At 44.1% G+C, this 27,501-nt stretch overlaps 1 protein-coding gene across 4 annotated transcripts in view; it reads right to left on the bottom strand.

Annotated features, from left to right (window-relative positions):
- The window catches only part of ADIPOR1 (adiponectin receptor 1), a 156,706-nt gene that overhangs the window by 114,478 nt on the left and 14,727 nt on the right, over positions 1-27,501 (bottom strand). Inside the window, exon 2 of one of the 4 annotated variants that reach the window (XM_069239018.1) lies at positions 3,952-3,985. The exons of the other annotated variants lie outside the window; for them this stretch is intronic. The gene's annotated coding sequence lies outside the window, so the exon portion shown is untranslated. The remainder of the gene's footprint in view (positions 1-3,951; positions 3,986-27,501) is intronic. 4 annotated transcript variants of the gene reach the window in all.

Genomic DNA, 27,501 nt, shown 5'->3' with positions numbered 1-27,501 from the left:
TGGTTTTCTGAATAAAGAATTACAACACAAAAAGAAACTGACAATGCCAGCAGGTCAAAGTGTAACATTTCATTGGGCTGAAGGTGTGCCAACATGCACCAGATGAATAAAATCTGAGAGGGGCTAAACTGGTCGAGGTACTGCGTGCCTCCAATTATAATTGTGTTTTAAAAGGGGCTAATACTTCATGAGTGCTTCTGCAGTGGGCTACACAGCCACTTCAAAGTCATTAGAAACATTACAAATGATGCTTATCATGAGGTCCCTCTAAAGAACATGGAACCCATCAAACACAGAGGAAGAGCTGGGAGGAGCCTGAAACACGCAGAGGATGCATGTACTGTGTTTTTTAAGCAGTGCATTTGGGATTTCATACTTCTGCCAGTCAAATAAACATGATATAAAAGGACTCTTGAAGTGGCATAGGAAGCCTGCTTGATCGACAGCCCATTTGACATATGCTAGAGTCTTAAAAGCACATCGAGAGACAAAAGTGTATAATGCACACCCACCAGCAGGACCAGCTCCAGTCTTCAAAGCTGGTTTTAAGCACAGTGTGTTCTAGCCATGTTGTACACAAGCATGACTGCTGTTCAGCATGGCGAAAGTTAGTGGCATAGAGGAGAGTGGAGTAGCACAGAGTGGAGTAGACTGGACTGTGTAGAGTGCATTGGCGTAGATTAGAGTTGCATAACAGAGTTTGGCGGCATCGAGTGAAGTGCTGCAGAGTGCAATGGCATATAGTGGAGTGCTGCAGAGGGCAGTGGCACAGAGTAGAGTGGCGCAGAAAGCAGTGTTGCAGAATAGAGTGTCAGAGTGCCTTGGTGAGCAGTGGCGCAGATTGCACTGGACTAGGGTGCAGTGGTGTCTAGTACAGTGGTGCAGAGTAGAGCGCGGTAGTGTAGAGTGCAGTGGCATAGAGCACAGAGTGGAGTGGCACAGAATACAGTACAGTAGCATACAGTAGAGTTGTTCAGAGCAACGTAGAGTGCAGTGGAGTAGACTGGCTAGCGGATAGCGGACTGGTATAGAGAGCATTGGCGTAGAGTGTTGCAGAGTACAGCTGCACAGAATTCAGTGGTGTACAATGCACAATCACAGAATGCAGTGGTGCATGGTAGACATCAGTGGCACAGAGTAGAGTGGTGCATAGAAGACTGCAGTGGCACAGAGTAGAGTGGTGCATAGAAGACTGCAGTGGCACAGAGTAGAGTGGTGCATAGAAGACTGCAGTGGCACAGAGTAGAGTGGTGCAGAGTAGCACAGAGAGGTTAGAATGCAGTGGCAGAGCAGAGTAGAGTGCAGTGGTGTAAAGTGGAGTGGCGTAGAGTGGTGTAGAGTAGGGCAGAGTGACGAAGAGTCGAGTGTGCATGGTGTGGCAGCACAATGCTTTAAAGACATTTTCAACTGAAATGACCATTACATTTGCACACACATACAGTTTTACTAATAAAACTATATAGCGCACAAATGATAATGTGTGGAAATGGCATCACCTTGCGTATTGATTTGTTTTGATTAAGATTAAACTATTTGTTTCCACCATACTACACAATTATCAAAAATGTGCTTCATTTGTGCTTTTCAAATTCTGATATATTCTTAAATATCTGCACAGTTAATTTACAGATGTTTTAATTTTGTTGCATGCTTGAAAAAAATAACATTGTACTGCCTTTCTAAGCACACCGCGAGTAGCCAGCATGATTGTCAAAAACATCCTCTCACTCTGAAGTCAGAGAAAGAAAAGGGAACACACTTTCTGCAAGACAGAGCCTGACATTTGAAAGCACAGCAAATGTGACAAGAACAAGAAATCGAGCACTGGTGGAAGACAACAATAAAGAGAGGTTGGGCAACGAAGGGTTACAAACCACAAAGCCAATGGTAACCAATGGAGGAGCGCATTCCCAGGGAAACTTTCAAAATGATGTTACCAAACCAGACAGCTGTGCTGCCTGGTAGGCATCAACCTACAAAAAGGTAGTTTTGAATGTGGGAGCAGTGGAAAGACATTAGGCAAGGAAGCAGTGCAGACACACAATAATCAAAGAGAAGATAGCAAATGAGAGGGATAATGAAGCCCAGCAATGGTAAGCAATTGGCGGGCTCTAAGCCCCTAGGTAAGTAAACAAAATGTCCTGCAAGCGACAGAGCCTGAACCATGAGAGAATGGCTGTAAGGTAATGGCAGGATTGTGTGAACAACACAGTGCCCTCTACGAGATCTTTCAGCTCACATAAGCCTATATATATATTTAAAGACCTTAGCAAGGACACAAAAGGGCTATGATTGCAACTCTACTGGAGGGAACTTCTGTGTATTACAGTCAGCCCTGTCTATGGTTTCAGAAGCGTCTAAAAGATGGAGGTGAATCCATTTGAGGCATTTCAGAACACAATCAAGAACTGCTGCTCATATTAAAGAGAATCAAAAGTGAATGTGCCAAAACTACACACGTTTTATTATAGATGCCCACAACTTTTTTAGCATACTAATGCCAACTTTCCTTAGTGTTCCTGTTTTTTTAATCTATTGTCTAGATTCTCAGGCATGTCACTCGAAGCAACCGGAAGTAATCAACTGCTCCAGTTACGGATATTATATATTTTCTGAAACGTACCTCATAACCAGAGCACATCAAATGGCTTGGAAAAAAACAGCAGTGACTGCGCTGAAAAGGGAATAGGTTTTCCGCCACGTGACGACGTTTTTGCATTACCATTTACAACAATTAATCTAACAGTGGATTAGGGAAGATGTAAAGTGCTTTCTAAAGACCACATCCCACTGCTAGGTGAGAAGTCCTTTGTAGTATAATAGGACTGCTGTATACTCTCGGGGCATGAAACATCACTAACATAACTATACATCTTCATACCTTCAAGCCTTGAAAAAGCCCCAGGCCTGGGAATTAGTAAGGGGCAACACATAATGGCTGTCACTCTGTTCACCAGTGAGTTGTCTTCAACGTGGGGACAAAGCAAACCAACGTACAAGCACTAAATGTTCTTTATACTGTATGTATGTGAAATGTGTATATATTAAAGTGTGTGTATCTGTTTGCAACTATTTAAATGAACAATTATGAGTAATTTTAAATCTAGGTTAAAGCACTCGTTCCTACAGAGTAATGCATCAAATGGAGTATCTGTAAGACTGCAGAAAGACTACAGGGCTCAAATCAAGCTTTGTAAAACAAACAGCCCACTGTATGAACAATGGTCAAGAAGTACACCGTAAACCATCACTAGGAAAGATCTAAACTTCACTGTAGTTTGCTGGAGATGGCAGGAAGGATGTGAAATTGGAATGTCATTGTGTAAATTATAGATTGAGGGGTGATCACCTTTCATCAGATGATGGTACTACCAGTGCTTAGTTCAAGCTTGTGTTTACCAGTGCTTGGCACTGGCACTTATTTAACACAGTCTAACATATGGTGGCATTATCTGTCTGTGTTTGAGCACTGTTCCTCAATAACGTGGTTTACATATGTTAAAAAAACAAAACAAAAAAGCTTGTTCAGGCCATATTTCAGCTTAAAAGGTTACTGAATAGTACAAAATATCACACTTGTATTGTGTGATGCTTAGTGGCTGCCAGAGCTGGAAGGGACAGTGGATAGGGCCAACAACAGTGGCCTCCTGAGAAATAATGTGGGCCTGGGGACTTTTTTCAATAAATTATGAAATGGGTGCAACTGTATTCTAACATGGAAGCTGCATCCTTTGCCCTATCACATGAGGCACCTTGATTCCTCTGCTCTGTAATATTCCAGGAGAAACCTGGCAAACGGTACCTACCCACCCGGTTTCCCACTTCCAACCCCCTACTAGTCACTACTACATTCCAATAAGCACTGCCAAGTTAGTAGGGTAATGGTGATGATTCTGGAAACTAAAGTAAAAAGCAGCAAGCAGTACACTGGGGTAAACTGGAAAATACTACCTGTTGTGGAGCAAGAACGCTGCATCCAACGGTCCTAGAAGAGATGGAGTCAGTAAGAACCTCTGTGGAACAAGAACTACTTGACATTACTACATAGATACCAAATACTAAAGTAAATATAAATGGCCGCTCAGTACTTTGACCAGAGTCTATAAATGAAAGTCTTAATTACACTGTGGATTTGGACTCATTCAAATATACATAAGAAAGTAGGTTCCCTAAGGGATTGTTTAGGCAAACATTTAGAGCAACAATAATGCATGTCATTATTGGACATTGCAATCAAAATGTTTGCTGCATGATGATTTACTATTTTTTTCAAATCAGTATTATATACAAGTTACCAATGAACAAATGAACATATGTTGCATCATATACAAAATTACTGGATGTTTATCAAACTGCGTTGCAATTCATTATAGTAAACATCCAGTCTTTCCAATATTGAAAAAATAAAATTAAATATTAAACAAAAAGTAAAATATTACAGAGTCGTAGTTTTTCATTTAATAGTGTCCATATGATTACAATGTCCATTAACCACCCTGAAGTAGTTCAGACAGTTAAGACTTTATATTTCTTTAAAGAGCCTTTGTCTTTTGACTAAAAATAAGTCCATTTACTTTGTACTGATCGTGATATAATCTTAATTGTCTGGTCAACGAGTTTCAGCCTTTGAAGCGTTATGCGTCCTCAGGGCGATTAGAAGGGGCTGTGTATTGGTACTTGAAGTATATACATGTAAGTCGCACAATTACCATGTTTTTAGCTGTGACTAGGAGAAAGGCAGAAAGAAATACTTTAAATCATGGTGGGATAGGGACCTCATTATAAATTTAGAGAAATTATTGCAGTGTGGCCTATTAAAATTTATATAAATTATATATTAATCATCAAAGTGTGTCTAATTCAATAATTAGGAACCTGAACAGTGTTCAGCTAGAATTTCAGTTAAGTCAGGCAGTCCAGCACTACCATACGGGTCAGCTTAAAGGGACAGATAGAAAACAGCTTACACATTGGCCCTTTAAAGCTGCTATATTTGGCAGGGCCAGAGTGCCTGATGTTACAGTCCATCACGGAGTCTGATCATCACATACTGCGTTTTAACATATTCCACTCACATCCATTCTATAGTGCGTGGATTGGGTATCTACAAATCACTACACAGAGGCTGGATACATCTACACACAGCAAGCTGGGGTCTGTGTAAATAAAGGTAGTGCATTCATCAATTTATTCGGTTTCTAAGTGCACCATGTCGAATAATCAGGCAAGAACGTTCATCATATCGACTAAAATCTCTGGCTTGTTGTGGGTCCAAATTTACCAATGATAATTTGCTTTGAGGACTCACCTCAAGTGTGAAATAAGAACCGTCCAAAATGCGGCTTGGCTTAGTAAACATTTCCTCAAATTCAGGGGACTGGTTCAATGAAATCCCCTTAGGTGATCACAGGTGCTTCTGTGGGCACGGTAAGTTCAGTGTTCTCTAATGAGGAAGATGTTCGATCCTGGTGCTCTTGATCTGGTCCCAGCTATGTGGCAATGCACACATAGCATTCGCCTCAGTGACAGGTTAGGGGGCATTCCTCGATGCTGGTTTCCACCTACAGGTTGCAGTTTTAAGTTCTCTGGGTGGCAGCCCAAATTTCACAGCTCACTCTAAACCAGCAGCTCCTCCTGGTATACAGGGTTGTCATGGTACCTTCTTAACTAGATGGCAATCTATACCACGGCAGCCCTGGCATACTGGGGTCGCTACAATGATATAGTGCAGGTTTCAATCTACCTGCACAGCATACAACTCACTTATGGTTTTACAGCAGCCCTCTCCTGGCATATGGGGGTAATCATCAACGTCTCCTCACACTTTGCACCAGGAGTCCTCTCAACATGGTTCCCCACTGGACCTCACTCCCACCAACGCTCTTCTTTCCCTCACAGGGCACACTGGTTGGGGTTTCCTTGGGTGATGTTCCCACACCCATCAGGGAGACTAGCAGGTCTGGGCCCCCAGACCTGGTCACAGGCAGAAGTCTTGCAGAGCTTCCCCTCCTCACACAGCCCATCTGGCTTCCTGTCAGATGACACATTTTTGGGGTCTCAACCTTTCCTTCTTTTAATCCTTTTCCAGACACTAAATGTGATTTAGGGTCTGGGTCTTTGAAGTTGTATGTTCGGGTTCTGCTTCTTTTTAAGTACATACTTTTTCTTTCCCTCTTCCACTAGAACAAGCTGTGTCACACCAGGAGAGACACTGAAACTGACAGTCCCACAACAAAGGACAGAAACGGACAGTCCCACAACAAAGGACACAGGAGTGACTAGAGTTCACACCTTAATGTCAGCCATAGTGATATGTGCATCAACAGGTTAATCTATGGGTCCCAGTTCTACTCCTAATGATTCTCTTATAACATCTATCCCCTTCCTGAAGCGTGTCTAGGCCTTATCCCTGTGATCTCTCACTGAATCAAAGAGCATGCTTTGAAGTGTAGAAGTGGAGTTTCTTGCTCCTTTCTCTAGTGTGTCTCATCCAGCTCACAGGGATACAGTAATCCACAAATGTGTTTTTTCCTCTACTCATGCCTTCACCTTGCAGATCTGGGTCTCCCAAAATGGAACCCAGTGCTCTCCATATAATGTATCATTGCAGGAACACACACTATCAGTGTACATACAAAGCCCACATACTGTCCAGTGTTGTCAACTCCATGTATTGTGCCAAACAAGATCCACATACATTCAGCACACACAATCACTCTGAATTCTGCTTGGTACTGTAGCCTTTCTGAATTGTGTCATGGTGTGCTACATGCAAACAGACTGAATGCTAGCGCACACATTCACCATGCGTGCACTAAACAACACTTTACAGTTCATGTATTGTACTTCTTACAAGCACCTTACACCCGGCGAATGCTTTCAGTGCGCACGCAAAGCACTACATATCTCATGTAATATATTCATCTGTAGTATACATACACTCAGTACCCCTACTCACCATGCATGCACTGTACTGAACTGCTCTGTCACTGCAGCCTTTGCAGCGATATGAAATGCATTGGCTTCGCCTCATAAACCTTATTTGGTATCTGTTAAGATGCGCTGGAAGACACCAACTTGCTTCATGTTAAGGTGTATAAGGCGAAGCCACGGCATTTCATATCGCTGCAAAGGCTGAAGTTTAAAGACAGACAGCTCGTTGTTTTGGCAAGTAGTTTGGGACTAATGAAAACTACTAGTAGTGTTTGTAACTACCATCAAGAAACAATTTTGAGGAATAATGTAAAAAATCTTTGAACGAATAGGTGCTACCAGTGTAGAAAATTTTCCACTCCTGATGATAACCCGTTATTGATTTATGTCTGTATAGCGGGTCGAAACGTCGACAAAAGTTTTTATGTGGATTGATGTAAAAATATAAGATGACTTCAAGACTTCTGGATTTAAGGAGTCTTTTGGAAGATCACTGCTTGTTTTTAACCACATTTTTGTATATATTGAATATAACACTGGCACTTTATGCACCACAATATTCACCTTCACTGCGCCGTTATTATAGGAGCACCTAGAATCTAACAATTACAAGTTTTCATAACCGTTCTATCTGTTCTGAATGAAAACGATAAAAATGTTTTGCAAAGAAATAAAAAATATTAATTAATTTAAGAATACCATACTGAGCGAAAAGGTACCTTTTCGCAATAGTCTAGATCTGCTGTGGAAGTCAAGGAATACACTTCCCCCCTTTGTTGAGCAAATTTGTGTCTGTTATTTATTTACCCAGGTCCAACAGTTATTGGGTTTTGCCTCATTTTGGTAAACAATAGAATTCCAGTGGCCCAGCATTTAACTAAAGCACGTCATCTATCCTTCTTCCCTCATCTTAAACATATACAATTATCGTATAAAACTTTATCAGAAATAAACTTTTGGCATTACAAAACACAATAACAAAAATATAGTTTGGGACGGATTGGAGGGTGAAAAGAAAGAGGGCGTTGGGGGTAAAGATGGAGAGGACATGTGGCGTAGTAACAGTGTCATGGGCACTGGAGTAAGAAAAGAAAATGGTTGACTGGAATTTCAGTAGGAAATACAGCAGTAATTAGAGTTGAGTGAGATCCGTAGGTCTCTAAGCCCCGGTGCCTCTGCACCTGTTTCTCCATTGATAAGGAGGCCTCAGGGGAAAAAGCGGATGGGGCAGAAAAAGAGAAGCAAAATGAATATAACAGACAAAAGGAATAAAGAGAAGGGGTCGAAAAAATTAAAAGAAAGAAGGGAAAGAAAGAACGAGAAACACAACTAAGAGCAAATGTGTGAGACAAAAGTTTAAAAAAAAAAAAAGCGATGGAAGTCAGCGAACAAAAGATAAAGAGGAAAAAATTAATGAAGTGTGAAAGAGAAAAAAAGATGGTGAGAGAAACAAACAGCGAAAAAGCCAGGGCATGTATGTACTGACATTTCCCACAAAGACAGAATGGGAAAACCACTTTGATAAATCAGGTCCTAACAAGTAACTTGTGGCTTCCACATACAGACAGGAAAAAAAGAGGGTTTTATAGTAAAACGTGAATTGACAGATAAAGATAAGAAAACACACAAGAGGAAGGAAGAAAGATCTAAAAAAAAAAAAACAACAAAAAAACAAGTAAAAAGACAAAGACGCATACTGAGTCAAAGGAAAGAGCAATAAAAAAAAAGACAAAGAAAGAATGAAGGGAAGAAGAAGAAATAGTGAACGAAACAAGGAAAGAAATAACCACGTTTTTGCAAGTTTGAAAGAGGCGGTAGCAAGAGAAAGAGGGAAACTGTTAACGTGTGGATTTTGAAAGCTGGAAAGAGAAAGATGGGGGGAGAAAGAACATTGAGAGTAAAAAGAGTAAAGGAAAGAACAGAGTGAGATAGGTGAAACAGACACTCCCAAATCAAAATGGCAGCTAAGAATAGATTTATTTGGCTACCCCAAGTCAAACAGGAGTCAGAGTGTGGAACAGCAGGGGGCACTGCAGAACAGAAGGAGGTGCATTCGCAGAGTTGTATGTGAACCCCAATACAGCAATATTAGGGTGCTTCAGATTAGGACTGGGGGTATAGAAGGAGCTGTGTCCTGGCCCAGTGCTGGAATAACAGAAAGTGGGTGAGGAATGAGAAATGGAGCGCTGTGAAAGTCCTGGTATTGGAATATTGGGACACTGCAGGTGAGGGTTGATGTCCACTGACAGAGTTGTATGTGGGATGCAGTACTGGAATAGTAATGGGCACACAAATAGTGTTAGCCTGGAGGTGCCCTGGTGAAGCTGCGAGTAGGGCCGAGCATGGGAGTGGCATTGCCTCTGAATCACAGAAGCGAGGAATCCTGAAGGGCGTGTGTGTGAACCCTAGTACTGAGAAGAAATGTACACTGAATGTTAGAATTGAAGGATTCTGGCAGAGCTGTGCTGGTTCCCATCAATAGTGGCACTGGATGCTAGACTTGAGGGGCACGAGCTGGGCTGTGTTTTGCTCTTTTGCACCCAGTATTGGCTTGGCAGTGGGACTGAATATAAGAATTGAACTGCTCTAATGGAACTGTATGTGAGCGTGGTCCTAGTCTAGGGAAGGAAGTGACCTCACCGGGGGCAGAACTGAGGTGCACTGATGGTGCTGCGCCCGAGATCCCAGAACTGGAACAGCAGAGTGTACTGACTGCAAGAACTGAGGTGCTCTGGCAGACAGCGTGCCATGGCTGAGGGCTTGGAGCACGTGCATCAAGAAGCACTGATGGCGCTTCACCAGAGGTCCCAGGACTGGAGCAGTAGAGTGTACCAATTGCAAGAACTGAGGTGCTCTGGCACACAGCGTGCATGGGATTCATGGCACTGGCATGGCTGAGGGCTAGGAGAGTGCAAACGTAGGTGTACTAATGGAGCTGCACCAAGGTCCCAGTACTGGAGGAGCAGAGTGTACTGACTGCAAGAAATGAGGTGCTCTGGCAGACAGCTTGAGTGGGGTTCTGGCATTGGCACAGTTGAGGGTTTGGGGGGTTTGGAGTGTGTGAACTGAGGTGCACTGATGGAGCTGCGAGTGGGACCCCAGTATGGAGCAGAAGTGGGCACTGTCTCTGAGGATTGCAGAGCCCCGATACAGCTGGGTGCCTCGGCTATAAGCTATTAGAAGTGATCCTCCAGGGAGGCACACTTGGTAAGGAAAATCCAAGCCAAGGAAGGGTGGGAACTAGGCAGCTGAGAGAGGGTGCAGAGAGAGCCCATAAAGACCAAATGAGACCAAGATTTATAGCCTTGTTTACTGCTAAGCTAAGAGCAAGAATGCTCTGCAAATCAAAAGGGAAACTTCCCTGGACAGAAGCAGGAAACAAAGTAAAAAAAGTCCCATACAGACCAGATAAAGAGGACAAAGCGGAATTATACTGTAGTTGGTCCTTGCTCCTACACAGAAGAAGGAGGGGCAAAGAAGCATGACTAACCACTAGCAAGCAAGGCTTTTTAAATGGGACAAACTAACAAATGAAATAGCTGAAAGCCCACAGAAGAAGTATACTTAAATGTATACAAGATGTTGTACGCTTATGCTCAACCTAAAAAGGTGAGTGAGCCTGTAGACCTCACTCCAGCGACACAGGTTAAAAAGCATTTGAAATGTATTAGGTCTTGCATATTTCAAACAGCGCCCAGGAGCAAAAACCAAAAGGAAACATGAGAAGAAACTGAGAAAAGAGGACCTGGCCACATAAAATAAAGTTAGCTTTAAAAAATAAAACTTTGGAATTTTGTGCCTGCTGAGAATGTTTTTGCTAGCCACAAGCCTTCTGTTTGTGGGGCACTCGAAGTTAAAAACCAATAAATAGTACCTTGATCACGTCAGGTGCAGCGGACAGGCACTAATTAAGTTACATTAGTCAGTGTTTAACCCCTGCGGCAGACAGAGAAACGGGAGCGATGCCAGGCATGCCATAAATTACGAGGCTGTAAAGAAGAGTGCCAGCCAACCAACAAATGGTGAGTGACAGGCCGGCTTCCAAGCCCTGTACTGAACAAAGCGGTCTCCCGCAAGCAAAAAGCATGTGCTAGCTAGCTACACTGTATGCTGCCACCACCACACTTGTGCTGCTTATCTCTTGGTGAAAACAGTAGCCTTCTACCACTATGAGGGTAGAGTCATCCGGTCCAACAAGATCACAGTCTGTGAAAAAAGGCCAATGTCATGGCATACACGCATGATCCATTTTTGCCTAGGTCAAGAAAATGATTTAAAAAAAAAAAAAAACAATTAGCATCCAGACGAACAGTACAGTTGGGCTCTCGGGGTAGGGGTACACATCCTTAACCATGCAGAGGACTTTTCAGTTGCAACACATTGCATCCACAGAGCATACAAAACAGCAACAAAAAACCTTGTTTGTGGCACTCTTTTCCCCCTTTCTAATAACAAGGCTGCAAGTGTGAGCTCTGGCTTGCTCTAAACATTTCCAGTATGCATTGCAGAATGCCTAGACGCTCCTGCACTTCTATGTCCGTGGATTACGCATGCCAAGCAGAAGTCATTCTGTATGCAGTCCACTGCTGAAAGGAAGTCATTCAGCTTTATAAGGAGCAGGTCTGGAACATTTTAAGTTGTGGGCAAAGGGGCAACTACGCAGGGCACTCACCTCCATGGGGACCCCTAGAAAGACAATAGAGATAGACCCCTAATAGGACGATATATATCACCTTTCTGTCCTTTCCTATTGGAATGGTTCTCGACAACCTCTACACATGACCCTGTCTCAATTAAGGATTTTTGAAATGTATATTTATGATTTCTTTCATTCAGGCTTGAAATAGCAAAAGATGGGTAATCCCCACCAAACTATGTCTTATCCAGGGCACCAAAATGTATTAAAAATATATTGGAAATATACCCAAACCTTTTGCCTCCTTCCTGTTTTTCGTTTGATTTAGGACTCTGGGCACTTGAACACTGCTGACCAGTGCTTAAGTGCAAGTGCCTTCTTTCTAAATTGGATTGGTGATTGGTTTTTCCATGATAGGCATGTTTGATTTACTACTAAGCCCCTCAGTAAAGTGTGCTTTTGGTGCCATGGGCCTGTAAATCAATTGCTACTAGTGAGCCTGCAGCACTGACTGTGCCACCCACATGAGTAGCCCTGTAAACATGTCTCAGACCGGTGATTGTAGAGTATGTGTGTGCAGTTTTACACTGCCAGTTCAACCTGGCAAGTGCACCCACTTGCCAGGCCCAAACCTTCTCTTTTCCAATATGTTAGTCACCCCCTAAGATAGGCCCAAGGTAGCACCATGGGCAGGGTGCAGTGTATTTAAAAGGTAGGACATGTACTGGTGTGTTTTACATGTCCCGATAGTGAAATACTGCCAAATTCTGTTTTCACTACCACAAGGCCTACCTCTCCCATAGGGTAACATGGGAATTACCTTGAAATATCTTTTAAGTGCAGTTTCCCATTGGGAGCAGACAGAGATGAGGAGTTTCGGGTATCTGAACTCACAATTTAAAAAACATAGTTTAGCAAAGTTGGTTTTTAGATTTTAAGTTTGCAAATGGCACTTTTTGAAAGTGCAAAAACAACAGATGGTGGACGGAATGCAGAGCAAATCAAACATTCACCCCCAGTCACAGATCTGGGTTTAATCCATCAGTTTTGTTTTTGCTTGCCATGCCATTCCAGTTTGGACCCAGCCCTATGCAGGTGATTTTCCTCACAGAAGTTGTTTTTCTCTTCACCAGCGAAGAGTCGGACAGTGCTGGAACATAGTCTGTGGGATGCAGACTGGATACGTTTTCACAAGGCTGAGACTGTTTTTATCAGACTAATGAACAAATCTGTCTCTGAACAAATACTGGGAGCCTGGCAAGCTTCTATGGGTGTTATTGACGCAGACGAAGTACAGCCAGAGTTTAGATTCATAACAGAGAGAAGGGAGTTTCTAGAACTATTTTCTTAGGATGTTTTAAGGTAAAAAAGATGGGGAAAGTTGGCACTTAGACAGGAGCCCGGCTGTGGGATGGAGACGTTGTCCAGGATCGAATTGTGATCCCGATCGGGTCTTCTGCCTGACTGAACTGAGGGCTCCCTGAGTTGTGCCAGCGAGGATGATGGCTTCAACTTAATTGGTTACGTATTTTAAATCTTGTTTATTTAACTCATGTATACATGCTCTTTTGATGCAGTAACATTTATTATTAAGTCTTGACCACTTGATATATGCATTTATCTTTGTATATACACGTTCTCTTTGCACTTGAGTTATATGCTTAATCTCATACAATTGTATTATCTTTATTTGATATTTGGGAAGTGCCTTAATAAATTAATTATGCTAATTCTTTTGGCACTGTGTCCTCTTAGTCTGAGTGAGAGCAATACATATTGGCTTCACTTGCAGGATACGAAGTTAAAGATTAAAGTGAAAAATGTTCAGAAAAAAAGACAGGCAGTTTTCAAGATACCAAATAAAATACTGGGGTGGGAAACAGCCCCTTATGGTATGCTTGCACATGAGTGGTCTCACTGTGCTGGGTTGAGTGAAAACTGGAAAGCGTGAATGGCAGACGCAGAGCCAGCAAATTTATTACTGTGTTTGCAGAAAGTGCCAATTGAAAAAGGAAAATAACTTATTGTGCTAGGATGAAGAGGCTGGATCCTCTTATCTGCTTATCGTAAAATGCATGAAAAATGTGCTCAGTTACAACAGGAACCTGAGCAGACGGAAAAGTAATTAGTAGAAGCCCAAAAATACTTTCACAATGTCAAGTCAAAATAAACTGTTAAAGTTAGATACTTACCAGAATGTGGCGCAGTATGAATACAAGAGAAACGAGGAAGAGTTAATAAAAGGAAGGTTCATTTAGCTATGGCTAAGGCAGGGATAACTGGAATCCTGAGGAATGGGATGGTAATATCTGAGATTCTTCAGTGTTTCTGGACTCTGCGGAAGAATGTTGCCTAAACAGTAGTCAGGGTGAGTCAGAGGACCAGAAGCAAGATCAAGAAGGTGCAACAAAATTCTGTATACTCAGTACTGACCCCACTAAACATGAACATTTTAGGGGTTATCAGGGCAACAATCAAATCCCCTTATTGCAGTAAGCGGTTACAGGGTGCAATCATAAATATCCTGCAAGGTTGGGCGGAGTTTGCCCAGCCAATATGGCGACTGCTTAGTGCCAGAGCTCCAGGCCAGCCCGCCGATAATCCTGTTTTTTTTTTGTTTCTTCAACTGACGAGGGGGGGCCACAATGGCACAGATGTGAAGCGGGGCCCGCCCGGACAGAGTCCTGCAGGTGAGGAGGTCCGAGGGTGCCAGACAACACTGGCGACCTCTTCGGGCTGCCGATTGCTCAGACCGGCCGGAGATGTGGGGCCTGGCCCCAACTGCTGCACCGGCCATCCGCGCTGAGAGCGGGTGGGGTGGGAGAGGCGCCTGCTGCGAGGGTGCAAGATCGGAGGCCCAGCAACCGGTAGACTGCCTGGGAGATGTGTGGAAGGGTGCTGCGACAGTCTACATGATTGGCCAGTGTGGACCTGCGCTGTGGAAGAAGCGCAGCCCAGCCTAGAGAACGGGAGGTGGGTTGAAGCCTGGCCCTGCCCGCTGCTTCGAGTGGTGACATTGAGGAGCCCCAGCCGAGGAGCGATTACCCCCCGCCATGTCCCCCCAAGTCTGAGAGAAAGGATCAAGGGGACCGAAGACCCAGACCCACAGTGGAAAGGTGAGAAAGACTCTGGGTCGCTGCAAGGGACCCCGGCATGGTGGAGACTTGCCTGAGTCTCCTGGGAGGGGGCAATGGACTGGGAGTGCCATTGTGGGGGTGGCTGAGCTGGAGTCCCGCAATGGACTGGGAGTGCCATTGTGGGGGTGGCTGAGCTGGAGTCCCCCACAGTGGGTGCCCCCATTTCCCCCCTGCTCAGATGGTCGGGGACAGTGAGCAGTGACAGGGGTGGACTTGGCTAGCCAAACTGGAGTCCGACGCCGCCTTAGTGCGAGTGGCATAAGCGAGGGCTCCCTCACATTTTGGTTGCATTGGTGGAACACTGGACCATAGTTGACTCCTGAATGGTGGACCTGCAGGCGGCACTTCGAGCAATTGTGGGGGTGGAACACTGCTAGAGACCTAATGGGACCTCCTAGAGCATGGGATGGTACACTGCGACAACATATACTTGGAGGCTAGCGTAAATAAAAGATTGGCTCTCTTCCACTGGGCCTAACTGGAGAGCTCTCTCGCTGCATCAGAGGCCAACAAGACAGGTAGCTGCTGGAGCCCTGCGCTGGGGGGTCACTCCACTCCGTTGGGGCGATAGCTGCGAGGTCCAACTATTTACTGATATATGCTGACTATGGGGAAACCTAGACCTAAATCGCAGGGGGTGCACTTGAAGGCTTTGGTGCCTGCTTGCCAACTGACAAACAATGATGCTGGGGAGAACTGGACACCTACCATTATGCTAGATACCCTGAACAGAATCCTTGATTTTGAGTCAAGAAATTGGAAAGGTTTCTACTGAACTAAGCCACCTGCGTACGGATCACCACAAACTGGCTGATAGGGTGAAAGTTACTGAAATGACCCTGGAGGATCTGCAACCTGTGCACCAGGCCCTTAGATCCCAGGTAACTCACCTCTCCGAATGGATCCAGAGACTAGAGCGCCATGCTGAGGATTCAGAGGGCTGTAGTAGGCGCAATAATGTGTGAATAGTTGGAATGCCGAAGGGCGTGGAGGGACCTGATGTGGTAACCTATATGGAGTCTTGGATGCGCACGCTCAAGGGAGAGCGTCCCCTCAAACCATTCTTTGTGTTGGAAAGAGCACATCAAGTCCAAGCCGCCCTGACAAATAGTGGCAAAACTCCTACTTTTGCCGGGACCAAGATCTGCTGCTGCAGAGAGCCCGCGAAGCAGGCCCGTTCCAGGTGGAGGGCAGCCAGGCCACCTTATATCCAGACTTCACAATGGCAGTCCAGTCTAGGCGAGCCGCCTTCATGGGGATAAAACGAGCTCTGTGAGAGGAGGGGCTCAGATACTCTCTGTTGTTCCCCCCTAGGCTGAATATTATCCTAGATGACACCACCCACTTTTTTCAGGAACCTGATGAAGCATGGCCCTGGCTCGAGACATACCGTGCACGTACAGTGGGTGCCAAGCGCACGGAACACAGATCACCCGGACGACGTGGCAAGAGAAGACATACACGAGATTCCACAGGCGGCCAACATGTGACAAAGCCCACACGGCAACAGGCTCTCCAAGGGAAGAAGGCGGCACTCCAAACAGCAGCCTCCCTGATGGAGGCGAGAAGCTCAGAAGGAGCCCTTGGGTCAGACCAGAATCCTTGGACAGTGAGGACTCTTCAGATTTAGATTCTGTAGTCGGGGTAATGGAGGAGCTCCCCCACGTGACACCCCAAACATCAGATGACATCGTTTGAGTCCACAGGGCCCTACCTTCAGCTATGATCAGTTTACGAACTGTTGATGCGGGCAGACCAAGGCTTGGACAGATCGCCCTTATGTTCCTGGTGTCGGCCCCCAGATCAACCACCAGATAATCCAGTTGGATGATGTTACAACATGTTTATATAATGGTTTCTATGGTTTGGGAGGTCAGTGGTTGCTTGTCTGATCTTGGGATGGGGAGTTGGGGTAGTTTGCATTGCTTGTTTCAGGCCGTGGTCACTTAGGAGTACGTACTACACTACTGGAGTGACCTGTAGGGAATGGGGAATGGTGGAGGGGTGAGGTACATGTTCCCTGATAACTCTCTTAGATGGTATGCCTGCTGCACACCTCCCTTTTAAAATAATGTCTTGGAATATACGGGGCCTGGGTTCAATAGCAAAGCGCCACAAGATTTTTTCATACATGAAATGCAGGTGGATACATATTGCCATTTTGCAGGAATCACACCTCACTCTGGTAGAAGCAGACCGCCTCCTAAGGTGTGGCAGGGACAATTGTTCACAACTCTATAATCAGCCGTTGCAAGGGGGGCGGCAATAAGGATAAAAGCAGGGGTAACCTTTGAGGCCTCTACCATTGATGTGGATAAGGAGGGTCGCTGTGCATTAGTAGAAGGACATCTCTATGGCAAACCATTGGTACTGGGGAGTGTTTATGCCCTGCATCAAGACCAGCTCCAGTTCCTTAGTGGTATGGAAACACAAGTGGAATACTTAGGCTGGACTATATTTGATCACAGCCCGCTGTTGATCTTTTTGAAAACGATAGAGACTCATCAACCCGTCCCAACTTGGTGACTACACCACACAGCGTTAGAGGACAGCATCTACCTAGAAGCGTTGCTCAACAGGTTGACAAAGTACTTGGCATTGATTCGGGGGTCTGGTCCAGTAGAAGCATCGAATGGGAGGCCCTAAAGGTGGCAGTACGGGGTCACTGCCTCAGACATACTGTGGGTATCAGACGAGACCTTGAACAGGACATCTCACGTTTGGAAGATGACCTGCACTGACATAACGACCTTGATGGCACCCCAGAAACAAGCAAAATTACTGGAGACCCAGGAGAAATACAAGGTCACGCTAGAACGTCTTACAATTCATGACAAGACATATATAGCTAAAGTGCATGAGGGAGAAGGAAAGGCGGGGAGGCTACTGGCATGGCTGATTCACCCAGAGGCTGGAGGGACACCGATTACTCGGCTGACGACCAGGGAGGATGACACAATATATGCACCTACCCAGATCATTGATGAGCTCACAGCCTAATATAAATCTTTGTACGGTCCCCTACAGGTGGACACGTCTGACAAGAGGGAGGACTTTTTGTCCGTACTACCTCGAATGTTCTCTGTGATATGGACAGAGATGCACTAGGTGCGAGAATATTGGTGGAAGAGGTCAAGGATGCCATTAAAACGTTAGCAACGGGTAACACCCGGGTGCTGAAGGCTTGCCATCAGAGTTCTATAAATTGGGCTGCTGAGTCCTGGCACTAAGGCTGGTGGAGATGTATACTGAAGCTATGAAACCATGATGGTGCCGGACACGACCAGGGAAGCCATTGTGATCCCCTTACCCAAATCTAAGCAAGTCGACAGGAGGGTTACCAATTTCCGGCTCTTGTCCATGCTTAACACGGATTTTAAATCCTCAGTAAGACACTCGCCATGAGATTGCTACCCCATAATAATAACCTCACACATGAAGCTCAGAATGGGTTCTTTCCTGCCCGTAGCACTTCCAACAACCTCCGTAGATTTAACTCCCTGCTTTACAATTATCTCCACACCCCAGATACGGGTGCAATGATTGTGTCAGTGGATCTTGAGAAAGCCTTCAACACTGTGAGCTGGGATTTCCTAGGGGCTACCATGTCAAGGATGTGTATGGGCAATTGGGTTAGGTTACTTTATACAAACCCCACTGCATGTGTTAAGACAGGATGGATGATCTCTTGTAGCTATAACATATATAGAGCAATCCAGCAGGGGTGCCCTTTATCGCTGTTTGCCATCGCCATCGAACCGCTGGCGGCAAGACTCCGAAACAAGGCCAGAGAATAGGGAATATGCCGGCACGGGCAGTTTCACATAATCTCCCTACATAGACCTCCTTATTTACCTAAAAAAATGGTCCAGCAACGCAGCCACGAGTGTTTAAATTGCTGGACGGCTTTGGGGTGTGCTCCAGCCTCCAGTTAAATAGAAGAAAGACTTGTGTCTTCCAGATGATTCGTGGAGTGAGTCACTCGGATTCTTGCCCCGAAGACGTGACATGGGCTCCACTTCCATTCCGCTATCTGGGTATCCAGATCTATCATAAGTTGCAGGATATCAGGGAGGGCAACCTGGGAAAAAGGCTGCGAACATTGCGATCCAATGTCACTTTCTGGCACTCCCTTTGTTTGCCTACTATGGCGTGTGTCTCTCTCGTTAAAATGGTGATGCTTCCCAGGTTGCTGTATTACTTTACTAACCTACCCATTGCACTGCCGGCCTCTTGGTTTTGTCCATTAGACGTGCTTCTCAGGGAATTGCTGTGGGACGGCGGACGTCAACGGGTGGCCCTGGCCACTCTCCGCCTACCTCCTGAGGCTGGAGGGCTTGGAGTCCCAGATTTCGAGCTTTATTTCTTAGCTGCTCAGTTACAATGGCCAGCGCGTTTGCTCAGTGGGGTGGGACTTATGGAATTAACAGCTGATGATCTAGTCACAGTAGACTTGTAGCCGAGATGCTTACGCCTAAATCGCGGGCCCCAAGTGAGGTAGATTACTAGCTAAAGCCTTGACCAATAGGCAGAGAGTTCTTAAGAAAAGAAAAACCTGAGGTATCCTATGCACCAGCTACACCACTGGTGGGGATCCCTCATAGTGACCGGCCCTCCTGCTGTACAAAAAGATAGCTTACCTGCTGGACGACTGTAGAAATAAATACACTAGGCGAGTTGTATTGTCAGGGAATGCTGATTCCGTTCAGGGACCTCGTGGACCACACCGGACTGCCTCATCAGCAGTTTTTGACTTACAAGGTGGTGGTAGGTGCTATTGGGGACCTCTGGAGCAAAGTGGAGGGTGAGCCACCTACACACAGGGTTCTACAAACTATGCTGTCCACTGGAGCGGGTTCACATTTGGTCTCCTGGCTATATAGGGTACTATTGGGAATGGTGCATATGCCGCAGGACGCTCTCCAGGCAAAAGGGAGGTAGACTTAAACAGGCCCCTCATGGACACAGATTGGAGTATGCACCCTCAGTCTCCTGAAACACCCGACAGACAGTATAACTACACACATAGGACTTACTTTATCCCACATCGACTAAGGCTCATATACGGGAGCAAGACGTAGGATTTGGCCATATGGTATGGGGATGTCCACAGCTACAAGACTTCTGGGGGGGGGGGAGGGGGGGGGGTCATACAAAAAATTAACCACGTGCTGAGTAGACGAATAGAGAACACAATAGAGAAATGCCTGCTAGGGCTGTTTACCAGACCACGCACCAAAATAATTGCTAACAGATTTGAAGGCCTGGTACTGGCTAAGCATAGAGCGTCGATGGCATGGAAACACAATAAGGGATCCAGTTTGCTAGCCTAGACATTAGATGTAACAAGATGGGGTAGGGTGGCTGAGAGAGAGAGCTCTGAGATGAAAGTAGAGGGTTGGGGCACAGGCAGATAGCCCCGCTGTGGACAGAGGTCATCAATAGTTGGGAAAACACTACCACACAGGGAGCACTGCGACAACTCAATAGGAGTGATCCGATAAACAACTGCCTTTAGGACAGCTAGGGGATTTGGAGGAGATTGGAGCATGGTCGAACAGATACCTCCTCCACACTCTCTTAGGGAAACATCCCCACAGAACACTTAAAATGATGTAGCATAATTTTGATGCTGTCATCCTAAGTGTCAGCACAAATGTATAGACCAGGGGCAAGTTACCAGTTTCTTATTTCTTTGGTTTCTTCTATGGTTTTTTTGTCTAAAACAGAGAAGTTGATTAGTATTCCTTGGATGGCATATATTAACCAAATGAAAAGCTGTACGCTGGTCATAAAAAACATGCTCAATATCTTAATACTCTCCCAAACACAGTTTCTAACCTGCTCTCCTGAACCGCTTACTTACACCAAATACCTTACCAGAGGAGTGGTATTATGAAAAGATAATGTAAATGCAATAAGCGGTACATTGGGTAAAATGTTGCAAGTCATGAATGTAATTGCTCGCATTAATGTTAAATAAGATGTATTATGCTCTGATTGCATAAGGTGAAATGCCAATAAAATAAGTGTTAAAAAACAAAAAGTATCCTGCAGAGTCAGACTGGCCACAAAAACGATAAGCCCTGGTTGACGTTGAGAGATGCGATGCGGAGAATCAAAGAAGAGAGTAGGAAAACCACCATTTTACTGGGTGATGTTCACTGTCTGCTGGATGAACCGCTGACAGTGTCAGTGCAAAACAAAATAATTTGTTTGGGTTTGCTAGCCTACAAACATGTGATAAGACAATATGAATCAATCTGACAGGAGCTCGTCTGTGGAACAGACGCCTTGCCCAGGATCGAATTGCGATTCTGATCGGGGCTCCTGCCTTACTGATCTCAGGGCTCCCTCAGTCGCACTGGCGAGGATGATTACTTCAACTCAATCGGTAAAGTCTTTTAAATCTTGATTCTTTAGCTCATGTGTACATGCTCTGTTGATGCACTGCACATTTCTTTTTAAGTCTTGACCAACTGGTATATGCATTTATCTTTGGATATACACATGTTCTGTTGTGCTTGAATTATATACTTAATCTCATATATTCGTATGGTCTTTATTTGATATTTGGGAAGTGCCTTAATAAATTAATTATTCAGATTAAGAGTGGTGAATTCTTTTGGCACTGTGTTCTCTTAGTTTGAGCGGGAGCAATACAGCTACCAATATGGAAATAGATCTACCACCTCTAGTTTGTAACCTAAATGTAGATATCTGTAAAGGTTTACTGTTAGGAGGATCTTAGGACTCTAGACAAAGAGTATGGAGTAAAACAGTCAGAAAAATATTTGGGACCGGTTGGCTAATAGACCTTGCAGACTATGATTGAAGATTTAAACATGACACTTTTTTCTACAAGAAGCCACTGAGGATCTCTTAACTCTATGCAGTGGAACTACGCCAGGATAATTTGAGCACAAGTCTAACTGTAGCATTTTCGATGACCTGGAGCCTCCTCATTAGATACTTGGGCAAGGCTAGATAAAGGCTACTACAGTAGTCCAATCTTGAAGTGATTAAAGCATGTGCATCTGTTTTCCTTGCCGCTATAGGGTGAAAAATTAAAAATCTTTTTTAGGGACTTCATCAAAGAGAAGCAGGTCCCTGACGCAGTAAGCTTCTGATGATTAAATGTGGTTGTCATCCAATGTCACTCCTACATTTATAGCTGACCCCGTAGGTGTTGGTGGGGGGGGGGGGGGGGGGGGGGGGTTTGAAAACTCAACCAGCCAGCACTCTAATGCAGAAAACTGACACTTTATTGCAAACTAGTTCCCTTACACTATAGATGTTGGACTTCAGAAGCAACAACAATATAGTTATCTGGGGATGGAGCTAACCGAGTCACCGAGTGGACATCTCCTTTTGGGGCCACAACGATGATCATTTTCAAGACAGGATGTGGCAGAAAGAGGTGCAGGAATTGCTGCACTAGAACCTGAGTGGTTCAAACAGAACAGGATATTGGAGGAGAACCTCATCACCATCAGGCCAGAAAACCGAGTGTTTGGAGTCCCCAGTCTCCCAGGCAAAAATCCAAGCTGGTACTTGTTGTACCGCTGTTGATCATGACCATGTCCCACATTGTCCCGTAAGATTTGGGTTGGTGGGAGAGGAAAGTTTCAGGGAGGGAAGGGGGGGGGGCAGAGTGGTGGTTTGGGCTAGTAGCTAATTAAGGAGCAGAAGGTGCATCTCGACCCCTTGAATACCACTAAGAGGAATTTCCCATAGGGAACCAGCGGGCAGAATTTTGACTCAGCATCACATCAGAAGGTCCTTGTAGGGTAAAACTGTCATGAGAGCTGAAGAGGCGGAACCAAGAAATACTAATAAGTCATGTTAATTGAACTTTTGAAAGATCTGGATGCTACAACAGACAATATTAATTACAGAATGTCCTCCATGGAAACTAGTCTGGAAAACTTAAAAAGAAAACAACTACAATGAGGAAGAAGGTGAAGGTTCTTAAAACTAGCATCAAGAAACTCTGAGATACCATAAGGAGCAAGTAATGTTTTTACAGTGTGTACCACGGAATTCATGATTCAATTGGAGTGCACGGTGAAAAACCTGGAAGATGAAATTAGAAAATGTCTGATTTAGGTACTGCATGTCCTTGTTACAGAGGGGGGAATGTTAAGACTATTAATGTGTTGCAAACTGATGTTCTTGCATAATATCCTATGCAACTTTGGGAAAATTGTTAAGTGACTCTCCTCAGAAAAGGCCATGGCCATGGTATAAGAGTCCCTGATAGTGGTAGACATGGGTAACCTGTTGAACTTGAACTGGTTACATGTGTTGCCTAGAACTAAGACCTGCTTCTTAAAGAAAATAACATATTGGTCTTTCCAGACTCGAGTGACATTACAGAGAGACAATGCCAAGAACTTTAAACCACTGAGAAGGAGCTCCTTGGGCTGACTGGCTTCCTTGTTTTATCTGGCCAAATCCTCGAGTGGTAGAAAGTGAAAGATCATATATATATATATATATGCAAGTACAAGACGCTAGATGGAATGGATATACCATTTCAAAAGCTGTGGGGTCCAAATGCACTTCCTTTGTAGCATGATTTCTGATCTCATCTGCTGTTGGTGTGATTAGGAACAATTGTGTATTCTCTCATTTATGTTCTTACTAAGATGTGTGGGGTTCTGTTTTCCTTTGTCACCCATCATCTTTTACTGCTTACTGTCCTAATTTGGAGCATGGGAACTGTGATTTGGTAAATTGATTTTTTTTGCACTGATAAGAGTTGTTGAAATGATGAGAAGTGGTATGCCTATACTGCGCAATGAGCCGTTAATGCTGTGCACTCAATAAAACATTTAAAAATGTAGATACATGAGCAAAGCAATTCAGTATAAATATTAGACAACTTTCCTCTTAATTTGATTTTTGTAACTAAGCATAATAGTTTAAAGGCTCTCCTCTCTTTAGTTGCCTTAAGTTTTAATTAGGATTTTCAGCTGAAATGTAAGAAAAGGCAATCCGTTACCATCAAATAAAACCTGATCCCAGAAAAAGACCAGAGATATCATATTCCCTTGTGAGAGTGTGGATCAAAAGTGCCTACATCAGCAGAATTCTTTTTGATATTATGTTTTTCAGCCACCTTCTTATTTGCCCAACTGAACTACACAAGAAAGCACATTTCAGTGAATGCCAGCCAGGTTGTCACGTAAGTATTCCAGTATTCCTTCATCAATTCTTTTTTATAACCCAATTTTATTAGGTTTAATTCACAAGGCATCATCAGCCAATACAGAAATAGCATCAAAATAGTTCTGTCAAAACAAACTTTGAGCAATCACAATCATGTATATCAACATTTTCATTCCAGCAGTAGTCCATGGTGTTCCCACCACCAACCCCATATCTGACCATGCTTTAGGAGGCAGCCTCTTGCCTCATAGATCGTTATTTTCCTTGGTGAGCACACCAGTCAACACCCTTCCTCCAAGTGGCCAGGGACGAGGGTTCTTGTTTCTTCCAAGCACAAGCAATGTCCTTCTTTGCCACCAAGGAAGTCACACGCATGAAGGCCCTTTCAGGCCGTGGCCCACTCCAACATCCTCCATGAGACCCAGCAAACCAACCCGGGAAATCAAGTCTAAGTGGCGGTCCAACAGCCCAGAGATCTCCTGTCCCACCAACCTGCAAAAAGATGGCAAGGCAGGACCAGACCACGTGAAAAAATGCAGTGGCAGGAAAATAACATCTCGCACATCCAGGCAGTGCCACATAGCCCATCAGCAGCGGAACCTTGGAGAGGGGTGAGGGGGGGGGAAGGTTCACATATGTCATGTGGTAATAGTTAATTTGGATCATCAGAAGTTAGGAGGAAATTGACAGTTCTTTTGGGGCAATGCATGCCTCTGTCCAGTCATCATCATCATCATCAAGCTTGACCACCCAGCCCTCCCACATGTGCCAGAGAAGGGTGAAGTGATCAGGCGCACTAATCAACCACGAATAACAGATCATCGATATGGCTCCCTTACCGAACCTTCCCATCAGTAGCTTGGCCTCTTGGAGGTTGTACTCAGGGAACTGAATGTCTATTGGGAAGTGGACCCACAAAGCGTGGCATGGTTGCAAATACCAAAAGAACTAAGTGTGGGAGAGACTGTATTGATTGTGTAATTCCTCACATCAGCGTCCTCTGCGGATTTCTCTCAAGTGTGAAATTCCTATTCTATCCTAGTCTATCCCTGAAAGACCCGACACCTGTCTGAGCCAAGTACTCTATGACAGCAGTGTCATGTCTGTAAGGTTCTAGCAGGTAAAGCGTAAGGCCGCTCTCTCTAGCTAAGCAGCGTCACTCAGGTGCAAGCTGGAGTTGATGGGGGTCTGGGGTTGCCATAGAGCAGGCCAATAAGGCCCTTGAAACCCAAGAGATGCAACTCAAGCCAATATGTTGGAGTTTTCAACCCCTGGCCAACCACTCGTTGATGGGGTCCAAATATGTAGCAAGGTAGTAGCCATAGATTTCGGTCATGCTTAGGCTAACATCAAAAGAGGTTTTAGCACTGTGGCGAAGGGCACACCCAAAAGAATGCAGTCATCTTCAAGGACAGCGATCAAAGCCATGTCCGAGGTATCGGTTGGCGAATGTTCATCAGCATTTATAGGTATCGGGGAAGACACATCATTTTGAAGATAGCAATATGCCCCATCGGATTTAGTGGCAGGTTTCCCTTCATCTATTACCTTAGTTGGGCATGACAATATCTCTCTAGCTAGGACAGCATTTAGACAAGCCACCATCTCTCCAAACATTACCTTCATTAAGCAAGAGAGTAAATCTTTAGGATCTATCTTGGTCTAGTGAGCCTGAAACGCAGCTACACTTTCCTGCTCTGTTAGGCCAGCTCTGATCTCATTGACACCTAGTATTAAAGTGGCAAAAGACAAACTGGTTTCTGTTGCCATTCACTGCATTCGCACCCATTTTCATTCTAGCTCCTACTGCACTCTAAAACAAGAGAATATCTATTTTAGTTTAGCTTCTGTAATTCTGATATGGCTATACAGTAATGGTTTCAGCTATCAATATTTAGAAAAATTATGTTAAAATAATCCTGCTTCTTTACAGTATGTCATACAACTTATAGCTTTTGTTGCTAGTTTTGCAACCCAACCTTTGTTACACTATCTTCTAACGCTAAACATATTTGCCATACTTCGCTTCCTTCATCAATCAATATTTGTTCTTTTTTTCCTCCCATTTGTCTTCCTTGCAGCTGTAAATATAACTTATTGCTCCTCTATTGCATTCCTTGCATACCATTTTTGCCACTGCAATGAAGACTGGTGTTAGTGTGCTCTATGGTCGCCTCAATGAATTATCCTAATTTTGTCAATTATTTGTATATGTAGTGATTCTGCTTCTATTCCATCCACACTCTACTCTAAGTTAGCTTCCTAAAGCTAACCTTCCTACGTACGTAGGAAAGCTAATCTTCCTACGTAAGTAGGAAAGCTAATCTTCCTACGTTCAGAGCTCTTACTTATGTAAGAACTGTCTCTACAGCTTCTGCTAGAATAAAACATTATCATATTGGTTACTTTGTTACCCTCCTCCCCTCAATATAGAAAACCACATTTTACACATCCTTACTAACTGATATCAGAGCAGAAGGTCATTGTACCATCAAAGTATACCTCACTTGGAGCTATGGAAAAAACATACCTAGGATGTCAACTGAATGTTATGTAACAAATAAGCTACCACTACAAACGGTGCACAATGCTGGGGTACATGGGAAGTTAGTCTTCCTACAGACCTTCCACAAGCCAAATTGTGCATCAGACTACATATGATCTACTTTGTCATTAGGCAATAAGAACTCATGTAAACCTTTACAGCTTAACAATGTATGTTTTAGCTAAAAAGAAACAATGAAGGAAATAGAAAAAAGTTAATAACTTCTGCTATCAGACGGTAAACATCTCAAGCAACATGTTAGTGCTTTACTGTGGCCTCTTATGCCATTACCTAGAAACCATTTCCTACAACAGCTTTACTGCTATAATACTATAATAAGGCTCATTCTAATTGTCTGGGGGGTGGGGGGGGGGGGGGAATTATCAACCTTGAGAGTGACCCCCAAGAGGCAATAATCCACAGAAAAAAAGTCACTGTGGACTAGAAGAACGTGCCTCTTGGAAGTACTAAGCAACACCACAAAAAATGTTGTTGACACATAATTCATTAAGAACTGACAACACAATACAAAGGGTATTTGCTCACACTTTTCTCTCTAAAAAAAAAAAAATATTACAAAAATAATGTCAATGCTATGGGTAAAAAATGCATGTCAAAATAGTGAGCCGTCACACCTCACATGCATAGGCTTTTTTCCAGAATGATTACAGAAACCAGTGTCACGTACAGCAGTCCAACAGTACTAATAATGAATTATGGAAATGTTCAACCTGAAAAAGCAGACGTTTCAGGAAACACCCTTTGCCAGTCATGGGACGGAGGAGAAGCTGGTCTAACAACGATATTCGAGTCGAATATCTTGAAACCGTTTAACTTCTAGTAGTGATTACTTGGCGCAACCTCATTTTCCATCACCACAAAGACTCAGTGCCTCTAGAAATTGGAGCACTGTCATTTGCAGCTGGTTTTCCCTTTCAACACCATGTGCTACAACAGAAAACATGATCTGAAACGCAATAACAAATACATCAGCATCTCCACCTCATCATGAATAAGTGAACAACTGAACATTAAAATATAAACACTGAAAATGTCAATTGTTTATAGAGCTATAC

This window comes from Pleurodeles waltl, chromosome 6 (genome assembly GCF_031143425.1).
Source record: "Pleurodeles waltl isolate 20211129_DDA chromosome 6, aPleWal1.hap1.20221129, whole genome shotgun sequence".
Lineage (NCBI taxonomy): Eukaryota > Metazoa > Chordata > Amphibia > Caudata > Salamandridae > Pleurodeles > Pleurodeles waltl.
This window is presented reverse-complemented; position numbering and strand designations above follow the sequence as displayed.